At 48.8% G+C, this 20,746-nt stretch overlaps 1 protein-coding gene across 1 annotated transcript in view; it reads left to right on the top strand.

Annotated features, from left to right (window-relative positions):
- Positions 1-13,024: 13,024 nt before the first annotated feature.
- The window catches only part of PPARGC1A (PPARG coactivator 1 alpha), a 654,192-nt gene continuing 646,470 nt past the window's right edge, over positions 13,025-20,746 (top strand). The window contains exon 1 of the mRNA XM_047719019.1: positions 13,025-13,612. The gene's annotated coding sequence lies outside the window, so the exon portion shown is untranslated. The remainder of the gene's footprint in view (positions 13,613-20,746) is intronic.

The following is a 20,746-nucleotide window of genomic DNA, read 5'->3' as shown; positions in this document are numbered from 1 at the left end:
GATCCCGCTGCCTGGTGCCGCCAGCTTTGTTTCTGGCTGCTCAGGATGGCGGGGCCGGGTGACTCCGCAAGCCCTGTGCCACCTGTGGGGGGAGGGTGTGACGTTGCGCCCACCTGGCATCGAATGTCTCCTCCCAAGCTTCCGCGACCCCCGTGCCACCTCTCCCACTCAGACCATGGGTGTTTGCCCCACGGGTGGGAAGGCAAGAGCCCACGCCAGAGGACTGGGGAAGCCTAATGAGCACAGGATTCCGGCCAGTCTGGGCTGGGCGTCTTAACCAGCTGTGTGACCTTGAGCAAGCTGCTCAGCCGCCCAACGACCGTGAGGTGGGGGTGCTGATCACAACAACGCTGCCCTGAGTTCTCCAGGTACTTGGCGTGCGCCTGCCCTGCCAGCCACGGTACTGGACACAGTCCTGGCCTGGTGCAGGCCACAGTGAGGGAGCTTGGCCTTTGGGCCACTCCCAGCAGGTGTCACACGCTCCCTGGGCAGAGCACTGGGAGCACTACGTGGGCAGCACTGGTCTCTTTCGTTGTGGCCACCATCCCAGGAGGTCGTTATCAGCTTATCCCTCAGGTGGCAGAGAAGGAAACAGGTGGAGAGAGGCTGGGGAACTTGCCTGAAGTCGCTTAGCCGGAAGGAGGTGCCCCTTGCTGCAGTCCCAGGGACCCCATGCCTGACTGTACCCTTCAACCCAAGTCTATACAGAACGCCAGTAACCGCATGGACAGCTGTGTGCTGATGGAGCAGGGACAGGCGGCAGGAGGGAGAGGCAGAGCTTGGAGAGCCCATTTTTGGACATCTCACCGAGGAAGTGACATCACCGGGATCTGGAGATGAGGGGGGCAGCTAGCCAGGATGGAACAGAAAGGGGAGTGGTCCCTGAGGCAGAAAAGGATGGAGCTTGGGGATATAAAAAAAAAAAAATGGCCTTGGCACGGAGCTAGCTGCCTAACAGCTGTGTGGCCTTGGCCAACCTCCTTAACCTCTCGGACCCTCAGTCCCCTCATCTGTAAAATAAAACAGGAGGTGGGAGGATGAAGTTAGATGATGGGGGTAAAGCGCTTAGCCAGGTGACCCCCACATGGTGGGAGCCGATGTCAGTAGGGTTTATGGTCATGAACAAAGATGGCTTCTTTGTCGTCGCCCTGCCCCCCAGGGCCTCTCCCTCAACTGTGGCACCACGTGAGAGTGGAGAGAAGTCAAGGGTGGTTGGGGTGGCCCAGGTGGCCTCCCTCTCAGTTTACCAGAGGAAACAGAGCAAATGAGAAGCTGGAAATCACCATTCCGAACTTTCTGGGCTACCCTGGAGGTGAGATTTAGCAAATGATGTGCAGAGTATTATCTGGTCTTAATCCTGATATGGTGGCAGTGCTCCGTGGGCTCTCGAGTCCACGTGCTTTGTGAGGTCTCCAGAACCTCCTTATTCCACCGTGGATTAGTAGAGATGTTGGAATGTACAGATTTGACCTTGCAGCAGCCAGGCCCACGAAACACTTGAGTATCACTGTCAACAACAGCTGCGGGGCTCAGTGTCCCCTCAGGGTCCCCAGGGGTGGCTCTCTTATGCGGTTATTCTATTTCAAGTTCCCAGCGGCCCTGCCCGAAGGTGAGTATCACAAACCCATTTTGCAGACCAGGTGACTGAGTTCCGTCTCAGGCCACACAGAGGGCAGGGCCAGGGTCACCCCCTCCAGCCTCTGACTTGAGACCCTGCCCTCCCCGCTCTGTGCCCTCTCTCACATGTTCTCTGTAAGAACTCTGTACACATACTTCCAAGTCCCATTCCCTAAGGTTTGTTTTGTTTCCCGTGAAGAGATCTAGAAAAATCTGACTAGATTACTGTGGGACCACCTCCTCCTCATCATGGGGGTCTTGCCTCCAATCTTACCTCCTCAAACAGTCTTTCTAAATTCTCACGGCTGCTTCCATTCTTCTGATCAGAGCCTGGGACTGGGTTTCTGGCACTCATCGCAATCTCCGATCATCTGGTTCACCCATCTGCTTACTTATTTTACCACGTGGCTCAGCCCGCCGGGCAGCAGGTTCCACTGTGGTAAGAACGGTGCTGGTCCGCCCTTCTCCACGGGGACCAGCAAGTATGTGCGCGTCGCCAGTGCTCCGTGTCAGCTCTTGAGGGTCTGCCGCTGGAGACACTGTGCCCAGATTCCCAGGCAGCTCTAGTTGCCCCCCTTACTGTCTGCCGGTCTACTGCGCACCCAGACCTCGCCTTTCTCATCTGTGAAATGGACATGATAATAGACAGTGGAATCCTATGTAGCCACCCAAAATGATGTGCAACGGCGTGGACCAGCCCAGACAAATATTCACAATGTGGTTGGCAAGTGGGGAAAATATCAGTCGATCAGACAACGTGTCAGGATGAATGTATATAAAAATACAAAATTAACATGTAAAATTTATATAGAAAAATTAACAGCATATAAATTAAAATAAAAATTAACAGGCCCGTGCTGTGCTTCTAGGCTGCCTGGTTTCCAGCTTGAGCTCCCCATTGACTGGCTGTGTGACCTTGGGTAAACCACACACTCCAGGCCTCAGTGCCCTTATCTAGAAATGAAGTTGAGAGTCTGCGGAAATTAATGAGTGAGGGCACGCACCGTGTGAGAGTGGTGTTTAGCCCACAGTAAGAGCCTCGTGAAGGAGAGCTACTATCTTTGTTTATTTCTGTATTGTTCCCATTGTTACTATGATGTGTCAAGTGAAAATAAAGGATTAGAAAATATGTACAGTATCATTCCATGGTTTCTGAGGAATGTGTATCTATGACTGAAGGTACATGGACTAAAATGCCACCTGCTCTCTCTGGTATGTCATAGTTTTTCTTATTTTATTTTCCCTCCTCCATTCCTCTCTCTCCCTTTCTTTAAACAAACATGTATTACTTTGTGTAATAACACAATAACACCAAGAGAAGTTACTTATTGCAAGAAAGAGTGAAATTTAAAAAAAAAAAAAAAGAAAGAAAGAAAAGAAAGAGTGAAATAATAAAATGGGCAAGGTACCTTTTCCAGAGAGCGGGGGAGGTGGGCACTGGTTTTAGTTCTGTCACTATCCTACTTTGGTACAGGAGGCCCTGGGCCTGGTTAGAATAAGTAACACTTACCAAATGCTTTTATAACTCGCCACACGTTACACTCAGCCCCTCTCACAAATCACACAATTTAAGCCTCTCCGCAGACCTGCCTGATAGGTGTTCTCATTCATTTACACAGATAGGGAATCCAGGGCCCAGAGTGGCCAGGTAATTTGTCCAAGAATGTCCAGCTTCCCAAGAGGCAGCCCCTCAGCCAGGCCTATCTAACTTAGAGCCTAAGAACTAAGGCCTCCCTACTTGAATTGTGGGCCCCAGGCCTGGGCACCTGCATCACCCAGGAGCCTGCTAGGAAATGCAGACTCACAGGCCCCAGACCCGCTTCAGCCAAGCAGAAGCTGCATGGCGATGAGATTCCCAGGTGGTCTGTGTGCCTGGTCATGCGTGGGGAGAGGCTGGTCGAACTGCTGTGCCGTGTAGTGTCCCCCAGGCTGTCCCCACCTCCTGCCTCTCTCAAGCCTGGCCATCATGCCTTCTCGCTGCTTGCCACGATCTCCCTGTCCAGCGCTCAGCAGGAAACACCAGCAGAAGCCATCTCCAGACCACCGTCTTAGCGACTGCTCAGCAGCTCTGAGATGGAGGTTGGAAGAGGAAAAGAGATTTTCCGTAAAGCTGATGTAAGGGTGATCTACAGAGTGTTTATATCCATGTTACCCCTTTCCAGAGAGCGGACTGTAACTAGGATATTTTTGTTATTTAAAGAAAAATAAACACTGCAGTCTTCATAATCAGAGGCCTTTCTATTATGTTTAAATGCCATTCCAAAGGCCCTGAGTTAAGGGTCTAATGACAGAACAGCAAAGGTAAATTATCCTGGCCTGTGGGTGTTTATATATGATGATGGAATGCAAACAAGCATTGTTTGGCTTTGAATGCAGAACCCGAGAAAACTTCATCTAGGTATTTAATTATACGGGACAGAGTAGGAATAGTCCTTTGTTTCCTCACTGGCCCCTGGTTAAAAACCCACGGGTCACTCTAAATCAGAAGGCATCACAGTGGATCAGAAGGAAATGGGACATAACATTTCGCAGAAGACTTACGCGTTTCTGGCTGTGTTCTTCTCTGATAAGGCTGTTTGTGCTGTGTAATTCGTGTATGGAGTTGAATAACGTGGCTGGTGCCCCCACACAGGTGCACACGCACATGCACAGACACACGCATGTGCACAGACACCAAGACTCAGCCTCTTTAGGGTTTATGTGAGCAAACAAAATGATCAAAGATAGTAATCTGGCGTTTACTTCTGCCTAGGTAAAAGAAAGATCAGAGATGAACATTTCTCCTGTCTGTGTGCGGATGTGGGTTGCACAACCAGATAAAGTCAAGGTGCTGGGCCGTAGCTTTTGTTTTTGCCAGTTTCTTATGAAATATCAGGGCTTTTCCACTAGTGTTAGAGCCAAGGCAGAGAACTAGAAAGATAAATGATTTAATTCAGGCTGTCAGGTTCTGTTTGCTTGGAAGCAAGGATTCGCGAGGAGAAAAGCACATTAATTGAGGTCTCAAGGTGGTGGTAGAACACATTTTCTTTATTACTGCTTTCTGTGTAGAGGATTGCTTTTTTTTTTTTTTTTTTAAGTTTATTCTGTCTTGTTCGGTCAACTTTTATTGAGTAGGTCCTGTGCTAGGTGGGAAAAATCAAAGTGAATAAGACCAGGCTTGTGGGAAATGGACCGTAAGTATGGTAGAAACAGGGAGGAGAGAGACATGAGAGTTTCCTCTGGGGCTGTTACAAAGGCCTTTCTCCAAAGAAGCTGACTCCCAAGCTAGATTTGGAGAAGGTCTTTGCCAGGCAGAAAGGGTAGAAAAGGCACTCCAGGCACATGGGACAATAGAGGCAAAGTGATACTTGTGTAGAAGAATGTGATGTGTGTGGAACGTCAGCATGTGGGCTGAGAGATCCAGGAGAAGGGACAGAGGAGAAAGTTACTTGTGATGAGATTGGAGGGGTGTGTGGTAGGAGTTGGTCATGAGGGGTCTCGTGGCTTTTTAGGCCACATGCAATCATAGAAAACTGCCAGACTTGGGTCAGGTGTGGGTGGCTAGATTGGAGAAATTTGGAGGAGTAGCTTCATGGGATTTGGGCTTTGAGCCAAGGAGCAATGGAGGCCACTAAAGGAAAGCCATGATTAGATTTGTGCTTTGGAAAGATTATCCTACTTGCAGGGTGAGGGGTGGCTGGTAGTAGGGGTCAAGAATGGATGCAAACAGACCTGTCAGGAGTTTACTCTACGGTCCTGGCCAGAGAGGACAGTGGTCTGGGTGGTCAGTGTTATGGTGTCAGAGTAGAGAGAAGCATTTAAGTCAAAGAGACGCTTCCTGTGGATGTTGAAGGGGAGTGAGGTGTCAAGGTTATTCTTCCTGAAACAGCATCCAGACTTCCTTCTGATTGGCTCCCATAGGCAAAAACAATGTGCCATCCAGTCTTCAAATGGCCCTACTGGTCTGGTGGCCCCAGGTGGGCTCAGCGTCCAGGTTTCTGGGGACATCCTACCCCCTGGCATCTAGAGCCTCTGAGCTTTCAGTAAATGTCAGAATCAAGTCAGATAAACCAGTGTGACAGGTGATCCGATCTTAAGTCCAGTCTTTATTGTCTTCTTTCCCACTGAACTCCTGTAATCTGTGCTATGGCCCGTCCTGTAAATGAACTCACTCACTAGCCCTTGTGACACCTCCTCCTTAACCCTTCCGCGCTTCGAGGCCAGAAAGCTGGAAACTACATTTCCTAGATGTCTTTGCAGGTCTAGTCATGAACTGCCTCATGACTGAGGCGCCCCCAAGCAAACCCAGCTGCTTGAGACCGATAGGCAGAAGGGAGCAATGTCTGGTGGCCACTAAGCAGGGGATCCGATATTCTGGCCAACAAGGTGGCAAAGTCTTGTTTTTCCAGGGCAGCGGGTGGTAGTTACTGGTGTCCACTCCCTACTGTCATGCAGCTTCTTTTTCTGGCTGCTTTGTTCCTATTTGTGGCATCCAAACCCAATTCTCTGGCCCATCCCAGTAATTATATAAGTTACCTCAGACTTGTCTGCTTAAAGTATTGAATTCGGTTGCCTGGGAGTAAGAATCTGCAATTACCTTCGTCCATTGTTATATATCTTCCTTGTTGTTCTTTGTGTGGTGCTACTTCTCTCTCAACAGAGTACGAACTCTTCAAAGACAAGGGAGAGGTCAGATGTCCTCTGTAATGTCCATCAAGGTGGATTACAGCCATTTTTGCTTACGTGATGGCCAATCATTCTTCTTCCAGAAATAGGAGATTACCAGATTGTGCCCCAATTTTCCTCTGGAGAACCACATCTTCTCTAGTCTCACAGTCTACATGCTTCGGTAGTGGCGATTCCAGCAACAGAGCCAAGGACGGGCGTGTGACTCAAGTCTGGTCAGTCAGACTGTTGGATCCCACGGCTCTTGTAAAGATGGTTCAGGACCCAGTCAGAGCCAGCAATATGTAGTCTCAGGGTTTTTGCTGGGACTGTTGAGAGAGAGGGGCATCTGTCTAGTCTTTTTCTCCTAGAACCACTGGTAAGAAAGAAGAGGTGAGCCAGGTGCTGCTAGAGGTTTTGTGTGAGACTGAGAAGGAGGTCAACACAAAGGCAAGCAAAACCAAGAAACTGTTGATTTGTTTGAGCCTCGCATAGATCCAGCATTGCCTGAAGACAGCCCTACCTTTGGTCTCTTCAGCTGGGTAAGCCAACAAAACACACACGCTTTCTTTCCCCTTCCCCTTTTGCTTTAGCCAGGGAAGTGGTTTTTTTGTCACTTGCAACCATAAGTTTTGACTAAAATACTTGTCCACAAATATATCCTGATTGGCTCTTCAAAACACAAAAGAAGAAAACAAAACAAAACAAAACCCACCACCAACGAAAACCTGAAGGCCTCAATTCCCCATTTCTTTTTCTTTTAAAACTTTCTTTCACCTCGACTCTGGACTTTCTTCAAGTGACCATCGTTATAACATGGCTGTCCTTTTCATGATTTGAGGGACAAACAATTCAAATAAAACTGAGATGCACCTTGATCCCTTATCCTCTTAAACAAATTGGCAGCTGCTTCTGGAAGGGGGCCCTAAGTGAGGGCCAAGCATTGAGAAGGATGCTGTGGCGGTGAGCTCTGCTCTGTGGTGGATGCTGATTGCCTCTGTACAGCATGATGGTTCAGACCATGTGCGATAGCGCCATATGCAATCAGGGTTACTTGGGTTTGAGTGTTACTTCCATACTCATTAGATGTGTGATCTTGGCCAGGTTGCTTAACTTCTATGAATTCAGCTCAAACTGCCTTATCATTCAAGAGGAGTTTATTGGCTTATGAACTTGGAAAGTCCAGGGAGGTGTCTACCTTCAGACTGGGCTGGATCCAGTTGCTCAAAATGATATACATTGGAAACCTGTGGTGCTTCCAGTTAGGGCTGGATCTCCAAGCTGACTTTCCTTTGGGCTGACTTCAATCTCAAGCAGTTGGGTTCATTCCCGTGGGAGGAACATGGCCTGGAAGAACTCCAGGCTTACATCTTCCTGGCTTCGCTCTCCCAGCAGAAAGCACACACCTCATGCCCTACAGCTCCTGTGACAATCTGAGGGAGAGCTCTTAGCAAGACAGCTTGGGTCACAGGCATGTATCTGGAGTGAGGCAGTTAGGTCAAAGATGGGGGAGAAACATTCGTTTCTCCAAGGAAAAGCAGGGGGCTGTTCCTGCAAGAGAGAGCTTGGTGGTAACAGGGTAAAAACAACAGATGCCACTTCTTACTCTCCTAGGCTGTGTTCTCTGGGGGAAAACTGGAGATGTAATAGTTCCCACTTCACAAGGTTTTTGTAAAATGAAATGAATTAATGTTTGGGGAACAGATGCTCTTGGTGCCCCACCCATATCCCCACAGCCCTTAACCATTTTCATGTCTGTAGCCCCAGATCCTCACGTCAGGCTCTGCCTGCGGACTCTCTGTGGCTGCCAGACCCCACTTTATCCGTGTCTGCCGCAGGTCATACAGGCTGGGGAGTTAGCAACAGTGGGGAGCAGCCTTTAGCTGAGAGCTGGAGGGTCAGTACCCAGGCCCCGCCCCCCTTGCCCTTGAGACGACAAAAGGTGCCATGGCCACTGCTCCAAGGGTTCCCAAACAGTACTGAGTTCCAGCGGCCCCCAGTAGTACCCATCACGCCTCCTCCATTTCTCGTTTCACTTCTCTTACTTCCCTGCCGTGTTTCCCAGGGTCTCCTCCCAAACATGCAAAGGACCCTGCCATCTTGTCTCAGGGAAGCCACCAAGGAAGAAAGGTTGTCCTGCTCTACCATCATGGTGGACATACTACAAGCACTCAGTACCAGCTTGCTAGTGGGACTGCCCCAGTGATTTCTGGCCATCGTTTCTTGTCACCTCAGTGCCGTGCCCTTCCTTCTGCCCTTGCCTTTCTGCACTATTCACTGTTTCACTGCTCCTGTGCCCTCCGCCTTGTCTTACTACTTCTTCATTTCTCTCTTTCCCCTGGGCAACTCTAATTTCGAAGAGAGGATGGAAATTTTTCAACAATTAACAAGAGAACTGGCACCTAGAAAAACTGGTAGATCCAACAACGCTTGTCGGGACTGGCAACTTCTTGAAGGCAGGAAGGATGCTGGTTTTCCCTTTGCCTTAAGAGGAACACATGAGTCTGTATTCAGAGGGCAAGACGAATTAGCCGACTTTATTTTAATAAAGGAAGGAAGCTGAATGAAACCTACTTCCTCTGTTTATCACATCTGCTTCCCTGCTGCAGTTTTAGCCAAAATGATCATTTTTTAACCACATCCACGACAATTTGGCCTCTCACAACTGCAGAGCAGAGCCACTGTCCACTAAACAATCCTCTGGTGATATTAGACTGTTAATGCACCTCATTTACACACAAAGAACACACGCCAGCATCATCTGGACTATTAACCAATTTCCGATATGAGATTAATGCAAAACTGATATCTTGGGAGGGGGGGAAGGGTTTATGAATAAAGATGGATTTTCTCATTAATGGAGTGATATCAGTTCCACGCACCACACAGTTTTGGTGTGACAAGTTGTGACTTGGCAACATGACAGGAATGCATGCAGAAGAAAGTTTGGTTTGTCTTGAGAGAACCAACACAGTGAATTCAGAAATCAAAAGCTTTCTGTTTTGGGTTTCTATCTTCAGACCTCTGAATACTGCATGGCAAGAAGTTGGCAAGGTGGCTGGGTGATCTTTTCTCAATGAGCCTGTAGCTCTCTCGGCTTCCCAAGGGGTTGTCTGCATCTGTTCCGGGCCCCAGTGGGGGTAGAGGGAGGGTGGCTTGTTTTTATGTTGTTGGGAACCAGCAAACAAACCTCCCTGTTACTGTGCTTGTGCTAGGTGAGCAAACCTGCTGAGGAAGAATTCTTTCAGAGTGAGAGGGCTGCCCTGGAAGAGGGGTGAGCTGGGCAAAGAGGGAGGCATTTTATCAGAAGTCTCTCCAGGTGGCCCTCCTTGGGCCTTCCCTGTTTAAAGAGCTGGAGATTAGAAAGCAGCCAAACGGTTGTGGCTGGAGGCCAGACTTCCTTTATACAAATGTTTCCCTGTTTGCTGCTCAGAGGACATTCTTTCCACCTGTTCCTGACTTCCCCAGCCCCCACGCCCCAGCCCCCACGCCCCAGCCCCCACGCCCCAGCCCCCACGCCCCAGCCCCCACGCCCGCATGTCTCTGCAGGTCTGGGGCCTGCTTTGTGGATCCAGGCACCGTTTTCCTGTGTGTCTGGAGATGGGAAAGATACATTTTCAGGGAAGGAGAAGTCACAAGCCAGCAGTCTTTGGTTCGAGACCCAGCTCTGCCTTTCACGTGCTTAGCTGTCGGTTGGAGGAGGTTGGAGGAAACTGAGGAGCCTCAGTTTGAAACAAACATAGTAATAGCTTCATGACAGGGTCCTCATGAAGAGTGGATGAGCTAGTGACCGTGCCATCCGTGTTAAATGAGCACATTTCACACAGGTACACGAATCACCAATTGGGGCAATTAGAGGGGGAGCACCATGCTCTCTCTTCTTGTGGGGTATGTGAGCAATGCTATGATGGGCTTGGTTAGAGCTAGATGGGAGAGGTGGGGGCGGGTCTCAAAGTTTGGGTTCAATTCCTACTACTTTGTAGCTGGGTGACCTTGGGCAGTTTCCTTAGCAGCTCTGAGCCTGTTTCCACAACTGTGAAATGGGGATAAAGTGTCTGGATCTTCTAGGATTGCTGTGAAGAATGAATCCACTCATTCAACAACTAGGAAAGGGGATCACAGAGACAGAATTAACTTCCTCTACTGGGATGAAGGTGGGACCCAAGCTGAAACCAGGGAAGCGATAAGCAGCCGTAGGCACAAAATGTATGTTTGGACTAAAATATAAGTTGACCCTTGCATAACATGGGTTCAAACTCCACGGGTCCGCTTATATGTGGATTTTAGAAAGTAAATACAGCACAGTACTGTGAATCTATTTTCCCTTCCTTACGCTTTTTTAAAAAATAACAATTTCTCTTCTCTAACTTACTTCCTTGTAAGGATACAGTATATAATACATATGAAAAATGTGTATTAATCAGCTATTTATGTTGTTGGTAAGGCTTCAAGTCAACAGTAAGCTATTCGCAGTTAAGTTTTTCCAGATTCCAAGTTAGACCCAGATCTTCGACTCTACGGGGGTCTGCCCCAACCCATGCATTGTTCAAAGGTCAACTGTAAATGAGATTAGATTATAGACTAGATTTCTTTTTTTTTTTTTAAGATTTTTATTTATTCATTAGAGAGAGAGAACACAAGCGGGGGGCGGGGGAGGGAGAACACAAGAGAGAGGGATAGAACACAGAGGGGCAGAGGGAGAAGCAGACTCCCTACTGAGAGGGAGCCTGACATAGGGCTGGTTCCCAGGACCTCAGGATCATGACCTGAGCTGAAAGCAGATGCTTGACTGACTGAGCCATCCAGGCGCCCCTAGATTATAGGCTAGATTTCTATAGAAGCAATATTCTGTATTCCTATAGTAGAAATATTATCTACAGAACTTGATTTAGACAGGAAAGCTAAGAAACCCCAGGCATTGGTCCTCATCTTATATTTTCCAGTATTTTTACATTTAATATTTATAGGAGTGAGACTGCAGAAGAATTAAAACGGGGGACAGCATGAAGAATGCTTCCCTCTCTCCCCAAGCCTGGAGACAAAGGAAACAATGGAAGGAATGATGGAAGTGAAGCCCCTCTATTCAATAGTGGTGAGATCAGCACTAATTTTGATAACGGAATAGAATTTCTGTGGGTCTAATACTTCTTAAAAACTATTGTATTTTTGAAGCGAGGTCAGTCAGCATTATTTGGGTCTGAAGTTAGTGCATTAAATTTCATCTCTCAATGTTCTTTCTGACATTAGTTTTTTAGAAAAAAATCCTTTCCCCTTTGTTAAAATCTGTAGTGGCCAGTGTGGTTAGGGACCACTGATTTGAAACATCATTGTTCATGAACCCAGAAAAAAGGATGATGACCTATTTTTTTTTAAGATCGGTTGACATAGCTTTGAAAAATAAGTTAATCTCAAAAAACAAAAACAAAAACAAGTATTTAGCCAGGAATCTAATGTTTTCTGAATCTCTACTTCGGAGCGAGGGTTTTTGCAAGAAGACAGAAACTGTTTTTCTAGAGAGATCCGTTCTCCTGTTTTATTTCCCCTCTGAAATCATGAGCCGATGTTTGTGACATCACTGGGTTGCTGTGGAAATGTTTATTTCACAGAGGATTTTGACCTCAAGTGGGGAATTTGCAGGAGGAAGTGTGAAGTCTTGGAAAAACACAATTGGTTTGAATAAAAATGGGCAGCATTTGGAAAAAGAATTCAGACAGAAAGCGATATAAATTGCCTATAACAGATTGTTTCAAGTTTTCCTGTGTTCAAATACTTGTAAGAGGCATCTTACACTGATTTGCCCATTTTTATATGAATTTTACTCACTAGAAAGATCTGTATAAGAAATTAGGGAGAGCAGGTACGGAATGGCTTTTTGCATTAAAAAAAAAACAACTTTTGGCTACTCAATTATTAAAGTTGAGAAAAAGGTTTAGTCCTAAAATACCATTTTGAGGTGGGGGGGTAGATTATATCCGTTTATATTTTTAGACCATTTAGCAGACTTAAGAGCTCCATTTAAAGAATTGCGACTCAAGGGGCCTGAGTTTTAGATGCAGAACCTACAAAATCCCTTTTCGTTTTAAACTGTTAAATCAACAGAATGCCAGGCTAGAGCCTTTCTTCCTGCTGGGGCAGTATTGTCCCCTAAATCCACTTTCCAGTTTTCTTAGCCTAGCCTAGTTTGATGTAGCATTGACTTAGCTTAACTACAGCAACCGGGGAAAGGAAGTGGGTTTGCATTTGGGATGGGAGGAGGCGGCCACGGGTATATGTGCGTGCCTGCGTGTGCGCACGCGGGGGACGAGGGGCACAGGGAATCGAGACACAGCAGCTGTGTGAAAATAATTTCCCCATGGCTGGAAGAGGGGTCTCTGCACGGGAAAGCAATTTTAGGAATTAAAAAAAAAAAAAAAGAAAAAAAAAAGAAAAAAGAAAAATCTTCAAAGAGGGCGGGAGGAAGGCTTGCCGGGAGGGTGCGGGGCGTAGCGAGGGACATGTGCGTCTCCGCGGGCATCCTGCTGTCCTCCTCCCCTCGCGCCCACCTGCCCGCGGCCGCACCCGCGCCCCCTGCCGTCCCGGGGCGCACACGGCCGGCCGTGGGGGGGCCGCAAAGGTCTGGCGGCGCGGGCTGATTTAGTGGCCGGGGCTGTAGTACAGGCTGTCCCCGGCAGCCGGCGGAGTCAGCGCGCCCACGTGACGGCCCCGGCTCTCCGGTGAGCTCCCCAAACAGACGCACACCCAGCCACACGCGCGCACACACACACGCACGCACCCCCGCGCGCACACGCCCGCCCGCCCGCTCTGCCTCTGCGCCCTCCATCCCGGCTCGCTCATTCTCTCGCCCTCTCGCTTCCCCTGCGGTCTCTCGCTCTGCGCGCACACACCACACACACGCACACGCACACACACACGCGCGCACACACGCAGCCGGCACAGGCGGCGGCGGCGGCGGCTGCCCAAGTCAGGACGAACCTCTGTAGGTACGGTCTTGATAAGGCGGCAGCGGCGGCGGCGGCGGCGGCGGCGGCGGCGGCGGCGGCGGCGGCGGCGGCAGCGGCAGCCCGAGCATCCCTCCTCACCCGGAGAGCGAGCACCGCCGAGAGTTTGCGTTCCCTTTGCCGTTCCCTTCCCCCTCCTTCTCTTTATTTTCGAGAGAATTTCTTCTTCGCTTATTGGTTTAATTTGATTTTGAAAATTTTTGGTTGCTTTTGTGTGTGTGCTTTTTTTTTTTTTTTTCTTTCTTCATTTTATTTGCATCCAGAGCATGGCGGGCTGCGGGCTGTCGGAAGACACCTTCTTCTCTTCCTTCTTTTACAACTACGGCTCCTCCTGGGAAACCCCTTCCAACCAGGTAAGGGGTGGCTCGGGGCCCGGCGGCGTCGCGCCCTGTGCCCCCTGCCGCGCGCTCACTTGGCATTCGGCGGGGAGGCAGAGGCTTGGGAGGGGGTGGGGAGGCCCGGGGGCCAAGTGGGTCGCAATGTCTGGGTCAGTGCCAACCGGCGAGAGGAGGTGCCCCCAGTCCCCAGAGCTAGCTCTCCAGTCTCCAGGGGCGGTAGCGTTCCTCCCGTGCCCAATCTGCCTACCCCCGCCACCACCTCCTAACCCAGCGGAAACCCGAGAAAGAGGCAGGAGCCAGCACGTTACCCCGAACAACTCCTGGCAAAACCAGGGAACTCGAGCGCAACCTTCCCCAAGTCGCCGCGGGCGCCGCGCCCCTGTGCGCGGGGCGCCTGCCCGCCCTCCAGTTGCGCCGAGGGGCTGCGGAGCTGTGAGTCCCCCGCGACGTACTGTTCCCCTTACACTACCCCCCGCCACCCCCGGGCCCAGAGCCACCTCTTTCCCTAAAATGGCTGCAATCCCAAGTGGAGGCGTCCCTTGACCCCGCGGAGGCGGGGTGGGGGGTGGGGAGTGGATGCTCCGGCGCCCGTGACCCGGCGCTTCCCCTGGCGCGCACAGGCACCCCACAAACACACACACTTAACTTTGATGACTGTGCAATGCAGTCCGGCTGCATCGTGCCCTCGACGCCTCCCGCCGCCGGCCTGTAGGTGTGCATGTCGGTGTGAATCTGGGGTGGAGGGGCCGTGGAAGCTGGAGGCAGACGCCGGAAGGGGGGGCGTGGAAGGAGATGGGTGTTAGCCGGCCACGGGTAACCTGGAGAGACAGGAGTGTGCTCAGGGTCTAGGGGTGCAAAAGCTATTCTGGGAGCCAGAGCGAGAAAGAGAGGAAAAATGCCTTTTAATTAAATAACTGTTGTAGTCTGCTGCCCCCACCGCTTGTTTGGTGAAAGTCTACAGGCATCTGTCATCTCCAAACTACGCGGGGAAGTGGAGCTGGAGTCGAGGGAGGGGAGGGGAGGGGTGTGTGTGTGTGTGTGTGTGCGCGCGCCTCTGTGTGTGTGTGTGCGTGTGTGTGTACGTACACGCGCATGTCCAGGCTGGGGAAAGTTGGGGCCGGAGGAGAGGTGAAGAGCAATGGTGAAAGGCAGCAGCAACTCGGTGGGCGGTCGGGGCTCCAGGGCGCGGGGGATTCCCGGGCCCCGCGGAGCGCGGGCCGCGGGGGGAGCCGCGCGGCGGGGCGTTGGGGGTGTCGAGGAAAAGAGATCTGTTCGGCCCGGCTCACCCTGCAGCCGCGGCGTCTCTTTTTCCCAGTCTGCCCGCCACCCTCGGCCGCTCGCGGGGCTGCCCGCCGCACTCGCCGGCTCTTGCGCGCTCCCTCCCGGGCCCGGGGCGCAGCGCGCTCCTGTGAGCTCCAAGCTCCAGGCTGAAAAGCTACCCCCCCCCCCCAAAGCAAAACAACCCCAAAATGCGCTCTGCCGCCCCCTCATTACCCCTAGTTTCTAAGAAACGGAAATCCCCAAACTAGTAGTTGCCGGGTGAAGCCCTGGCGTCTCCGTGAGAGCTCCCGGGAAAGCGCCGTGGCCATCCGAGTGAATAATACATAAGGGCGGCCCGGGAGCCCGGGAGAAGCTCCTGCCGCCGCGGCAAGCAGCAACGGGAGGCGGCGGCGAGCTCCGGCCAGACCGCCGGGCCGCCGCCGTGGGTGGGGGCGTCTGGGCGGCCCCCGGGTAGCGTACCCCGCGCGGAGCTGCGGGTGGAGCAAGAGGGCGGCCCAGGCGCGTGAAGTGAGGGTTTGGGGGCGAGGCAGCCGGGAAAGGGGAGGCCCGCTGTGAGTAGAAACTTGAAGAACTGCCGGGGTGGTCAGGCTGGCTGGAGTTAGGCGACTCGGAGTGGGGTGGGGGGTTCCCTGGCTGCTCGTGGCCGGTGCAGGGGGCTTTCTTCAGGCCACCCTGCCCTGTCTTGCGGGGCCCCGGTGCTCTCTGCGTGCCTCCCTGCGCCGGCTCTCGGTAGCGGAGAGCCAACGACCCCTCCGGCTCCGCCAACTCCTGCTCTCCAGGAGCGGGAGTACGCGCGCCCGTGTGCGAGTGTGTGTGTGTGTGTGTGTGTGTGTGTGTGTGTGCGCGCGCGCGCGCGCGTGTGATTGTCGATGAGTCAGAAACCAACCCCAGCTCGCTTTTAAGGACCAAGACGAGTAGGAAAGCCTAGACCCTTACACCCAGAGCCAGCCTGGCGGGCATTTGGGACTCGGGGATTCCTTGGCAGCACCGCGCTCCCAGTCCCGGAGTCAGATGCGTTGGGATAAGTTTCGAGGCGCGTACCTCCGACCTGTATCTCGAGGCCGCGAAACTCGGGCACTGCGTTTTCCTCTGAAAAGAGAGAGGAAGGGTGGAAGGAAGCTCGCGGTGATAATGCTTTACAGCGGTGGGAGCTTTGGTAACATCTTGGATAAAATAGGAAACAAGTCTTTGGAGAGCGTTTAAAAGCGAAGGGACGCGGCCCGAATTTGCAGGACTGGCAATCACGTGCAAACTCCTTGGAAACCGAAGGAGGTGGGCGAGAGGGAGGGGAGATGGGCAGGGTGAGAGTAAAGGAAGCCGAGAGCCGGAGAAGGTAGGGAATAAGGGGGAACATTTAAAAAAAGAGGAAAACTGTCGGTTTCCTCGGGTGAAGTTAGTTTGACTTGATTTGGAAAAGCTTTTTTTCCCAAAAGGCAAGATCCTTCTTCTAGAAAGGAAGACTCGTGTTGCTAAGAAAATCGGAAAGAATTTCTGATAAAGCAGCTGGCGCTGCTCTTTGGAGGTTGATTCGCTCTCAGGCTGGTATTGGGTGGCGCGCTACTCAGTGCGGTGGAATTGTGTGGTGGGGAAAGGGAGATTATTTGAAATATTGATCTCTCCTTCCAGTTGTACGGTATGAACTTTACGATAAAGTACAGAAACAAATGAGAGATGTACGTCATTAGACTGAGGTGTCTTCAAGTGCTACGGAAGCTTTAATCTTTGGTGGTGAACGCAGCCAGGCAAGTGCGTCTTGCCAGGATTTGCGGTTTCCAACGCGGCCGGCTCTCCATTTTCAGGGCTGAAGAATGTATGTGCATAAGGACCTAGGTTCCTAGTGCTCCTCAGTTCACATTTTCAGCGGTTGAGCCTAGGCACAGAACTGAGAAACCTGCTCCCAACTCTTCCTCCGCTGAAAAAGGATAAAACAAAGGCAACACTAAAACTCATCTTGGACTCAGGCAGGGCTGCTGTGGGGAGGCCTGGGCCAAATTTGAAAGAGTGAGACTTATTCATGATTTTTACCTGAATTGCTGCCAAAAAGCTTACAAATCCTCTATTCCCTAAAAATAGCAATACTCTTCAAATGTAATTTGTTTACTCTTCCTCAATTAAAAATAAAACCATCTTCCTAGTGTTATAAAGTGCTTATGAAGGTAAGGGTTGACTGTACTAAAAAAAAAAAATCAAGCTTTTTATTTCTAGATCAATATGATGTGCTCTCAACATCTAATACCATGTAAAAGGAGCCTTTTTACAACATCAATAGCAGGCAGGCATGTCTCCCTAAGAACCTCTTTTCCTGGAATCACAAGGCATTTTGATTTGCTTTCATTTTCACAAGAAACATGATTATGACACCTCTGGTTATAAACAAGCCAGTGAAAAAATAATGAGGGTGGGGGTTCTTTGTATAGAAATCGAGAAATTTGGAAACAACTGGGGCATTGGTTCATTACTAAACCCCCAAACAAAACCCTCAACCCAGCCTTGAATCATCTTCGACTGGAAGGTTTTTTAGTTTAGTTTTTTTTTTTTTTTCCCTGTGACATTTTATCACCAAGGCTGGGGGAGAGGGAATTGGGGTGATTTTTTTTGGAGAGAGCCCAATGTGTATGAGAGCCGAAACTGCATCTGTTACCATTTGAAAACTGGGAAATCCCATCTTATATCTGAAGAGACCATGTTGCAGATATTTTGCACCTACTTGCCAAAGTGCAAAACATACCATAGTGTGAGTGTGTGTGTGTGTGTGGGGGGGGAAGCATCTGCTTTGGTGGAATTTATTTCTTCAATTAGAATGAAAACCCCAATTAAAGTGTGTATGTGAAATGTCTCTGATTTGGCTCCGTGCAGCAGACAGCAGACCATTCTTTAATTTACAGTTTGATGCCTAGGGATGGCAGTAGTGCAAGCATCCAAAACCCAGCATTGTCTTTTTATGTTGTGCTTTTCAACCTGCGAGTCTCTCCTGTAGATTTTTGAGCTTTTCTGTCTCCATCACGACTCTGACTGTGGAGCGGTCATTACTGCTTGCTGGTTTGGACCTGGGTCACCTTATTTAGTTGTCACTCTGGAAGCCCAAATCGAAGCAGGCCAGGTCTGTATGATATTGAATCAATGAATGGAAAGTGAAAAATGGAGCCAATTAGCTCACTGCTTGGATATCCATGAGGCCAGACATCTGACTTTACTCACCTGATTGACCAGTTCTTTGGTTACTGGATAGCTCAGCCTGAGTTTGTGAAAAAATACTACCACCAGGCTCGAGTCTGCTCTTTTACTTTTCTTACCCACCACTCAGCCCAGCCCCTGCCACTTCCTCACTCTCCCTGGCATACAGACCGGAAATGTAAAATGGCATCCTTAAGGACACACACTATCTTTCTGGAGTAGGCAGTGACTGTTTCGAATTCAGCCCTGGGCTTTTGTTGCCAGTACCTGTAATTCTTTGTACGCACTCTATCTTTTCAAGCAGGATAGAAGTTTCAGTGCAGAATCATTAAAGGATGTGGGTAAGTTGTTGAAAGCTTCTGCTGACTGCCTATTTCTTGTTTTTTTTTTTTTTTTTTTTTTTGTTTTTTGTTTTTTGTTTTTTTTGTTTTGGCTTGGCATAACGTCCATGAATATGGATAGCCAGAGCAGAAAGCAGCCCACTGAGGAACACTTCTCCATCCAGTCCAAGTACTATAAAGAACTCAGTATTTTTTCCCCCCTCTTCTCTGGATATTTCATAATTTTTAAAATAGTAACAATGTTTGGATCCACAGAGAGGAGCCAAAACTTAGGAATGTCCTGCATTTACAAGACTGTTAGAAAAGCAGTATCTTAAAGTTCAAGAAAATATAAACTGGATTTCTATACATTTTAAGCATTTTTATTTCCTTGAAGATGTACAGATGAACTGTAAAATCGTTTTTACATGCATTTCTATATATTTACCTTAAATACTTTTTAGGAATCTACTTTAAAATCTAGCTCACCTTACCCCAGGTTTTCCAACATTGGATTTCTCCTAGGTAGAAAGAAAAGCAAGAGACTTGTAATATCGTCCATTCCTTGTGGTTCTTCCAATAAGTCTAGCTTTCCTAAGGCACCAGCTTGGAAATATTGTTTGCTTTTCTTTGTAAAATTCTGTTAACCTAAAACTTAGGAACCAAGCAGCAGTGACGAGAGCTACTGTTAATTAATGCTGTTCCAAACACTTTACATGTATTTGACTAATTTAATCTCCAAGACAACATATGAATTAGGTCTTTTTTTTTAAAAAATTATTCCCATTTTACAGATAAAGGAAATAAGGCTCAGAGAGTTAAATATTTTGTCTAAGATATCAGTGCTAAGTAGGGGCAAAACTGGGATATCCCCCAGGCAGTCTGGTTTCAGAGCCTATAGCGCCAGCTAATTCTTACTTTCGACACTTCTTCCTCTCCAGTGCAGTATAAAAACATCGCGCGGCCACATGTACCGTTCCAGCAAGTGTGTGATGGTGTCCTTCATTTGCCAGTTTCATGACACAGTGAAGATCTCCTTTGTGTGCCCAGGTTTGCCCATTTTGTTTCCTGGTTATTAACATAACCAGATAAAATTCTCTTTGGTAAATGAGGTGAAGTCATCCGGTTCAGCAAAATCAACCATAACTACCCGATTTCTTATTTTTTCTTGGTGATGGACTTAATGTTTGAGATTGCCATTCTTTTTGGTTTGAATGAGTGGTTGATCCAGTTTTATTTTATTTTTAAAGAATTTATTTATTTATTTGAAAGAAAGAGAATGAGAGAGGGAGCATAAGATGGAGGGGAGAGTCAGAGGGAAAAGCAGACTCCCTGCTGAGCAGGGAGTCCCATGAGGGACTTGATCCTGGGACTCCAGGATCATGACCTGAGCTGAAGGCAGATACTTAACCGACTGAGCCATTCAGGTGCCCCTCAATCCAGTTTTAGAGATAGACAGGGTCTTTAGGTTGCCAGCTCCCAACCTCAAGTAATTATGACTTAGTAAAGGGCCCATTACAAATGTATGTGAATATCGGTAAAATAACACCCTATAGAAAAAATGTAATTTTAACATTCATGAATAGGATAATTTTATAAATAATTACTCAGATGCATCAAAACCCGGCCCTATATGTGTATGTATATGTATGTGTATGTGTGTTATTAAATACATATATTTTTTGGAATAGACTTACTCTCATTTGTAAGCAAACCCACACCATGTTAGGTTTGTCCTGTATTTAGTTATGTTTGCCCTTTAGTCCTGAACTTTTTCAGCATGGCTGTGTTATAATAGGTGTCTTTTGCATTGAATCACCCATCTAACATTTATGTCCATCATGAACTAATGCCTCTTACTGGTTCATCCCTGATATTGTGATCTTCCAAAATATAGTCGTGGAAAGGGGAGGGAAAACATTAAATGTCAGTAGTTACAGCAAGACAGCTCTCGGAAGAAGACAGGGTTTCTTGCTGTTTTCACATTCCTTTGGCCCTAGTGGAAATGTAAAAGTGCAGGGTTTGCATTGGAATGAGAATGGGGTCACCTACCCTTTGTAGTCATCATCAAGGAAGCAGAACTTCCTTCCAGAGAGACCATAGGAAATCAATGATCACACTTTGCCAGTGAAGAGGTAAATGTGGACAGCAGACGGCATTAAATAAAAGGGCAGCAGAAAAGTGATTTACTCTAGAAGGCAGTGTGACTTTTTGGTCCATTCAAAGAATTCACATTTTTGATTTAATAATTATATTTAGATATTTTCTTTTGGATTTTTTTTTTTAAGGAAAGGAGAAATGCCATTAGGTGATGCTACTGTCTTTTCACTTGAGCATAGCTATTTAAGGAAAACAGAGTGTCTGGAATATGGTA

Source organism: Lutra lutra, chromosome 2 (assembly GCF_902655055.1).
Source record: "Lutra lutra chromosome 2, mLutLut1.2, whole genome shotgun sequence".
Taxonomy (NCBI): domain Eukaryota; kingdom Metazoa; phylum Chordata; class Mammalia; order Carnivora; family Mustelidae; genus Lutra; species Lutra lutra.
This window is presented reverse-complemented; position numbering and strand designations above follow the sequence as displayed.